General features: G+C 38.0%; 1 non-coding gene across 1 annotated transcript; it reads right to left on the bottom strand.

The window, feature by feature from the left end:
• Positions 1–614: 614 nt before the first annotated feature.
• On the bottom strand, positions 615–821 carry LOC125775896 (small nucleolar RNA U3). Its single transcript, XR_007421430.1, has one exon. It is a non-coding gene; the product is annotated as a small nucleolar RNA U3 (small nucleolar RNA).
• Between the last annotated feature and the right edge of the window lie 263 nt (positions 822–1,084).

Consider the following 1,084-nt stretch of genomic DNA (forward strand, 5'->3'; position numbering starts at 1 on the left):
TCCTTCATGCCGAGAAGACGTGAAAGGTCTCCACATAATCCGCGAATAAAGGTATCAAGAGCCTTATCCCTGTACAGCTTGGTCATTAATTGTTCCGATTCTCTGCCTAATTCCATACACCCTATCTTATTAAGGATCAACGAATTAGGGGGCTTACACAAGTGTAGAGGGTGTCCTGCGGGCTGACCTGACAAGACTTGCAATCCACCGATGTTGTCCAACGAGGTCTACTTTTAAGTTTTTATCCTCGTTGGTCCCTGCTCGGGCGCCAGTTAAGTTGTTCTTTATTTGAATTTCTAAAAGAAACTGAAACATGGAATCTTAAAAATACCCTAAGCTAGCTGTGGTTCAACGGCAGCGGCGTCGGCAGAGTTTAACGGATGTTGAGTAGTCAGCAGAATTGAAGTTGATTATTGTTGTTGATATTATTATTTATTGATCAGCAATAATGTCGATCACTTTTGGGAGTTGCAGCGGATGTAACAACAACAACATTGTTGCAATGATTGTTGTTATGTTGAAATAAATATTTGTTGTATTAACTTACATAAGCGTACTGTACTTATTGACTGCATTATTTTTGTGTAAAACCTTGGAATTTATTCATTAAAATGACCACTCAGAAGTCGTTTTATCCGTTGTAAGTGAGCGATTTACGAAGAAACATCATTTCTAATATGCCACAAGACAAAATTAGAAATTAAGTTCATAAACCTCACGATGCCAGATAAAACGATATACATACCTCATCATCGCGGGTCGATTTCCAAAAAATGTAAATGTAGGCCAACTACAAAAATGATCCTGTAAAGTATAACCTTAATTTTTCAACGGTCAACGCAGAGTATTTCAACCAAAAGTTACACAAAATAGTTGAGAATTCGCAGAAATGAAAGACAAACGAAAGAAAAAGAAGTATAACTTCAATAATGCACAAGCATACAAACATACATATGCGCACACATGTGAGTATGTCACCAACCAGAAATTGAAACATTGTTCTACAAAAACAACAACAGCATAAGCATGGCAGCATTGTGTGGTTGGTTGAAAAGCCGAGCTGTGCCGAAAGAAACGATCGCCG

This window comes from Bactrocera dorsalis, chromosome 1 (genome assembly GCF_023373825.1).
Source record: "Bactrocera dorsalis isolate Fly_Bdor chromosome 1, ASM2337382v1, whole genome shotgun sequence".
Classification (NCBI taxonomy): Eukaryota; Metazoa; Arthropoda; class Insecta; order Diptera; family Tephritidae; genus Bactrocera; species Bactrocera dorsalis.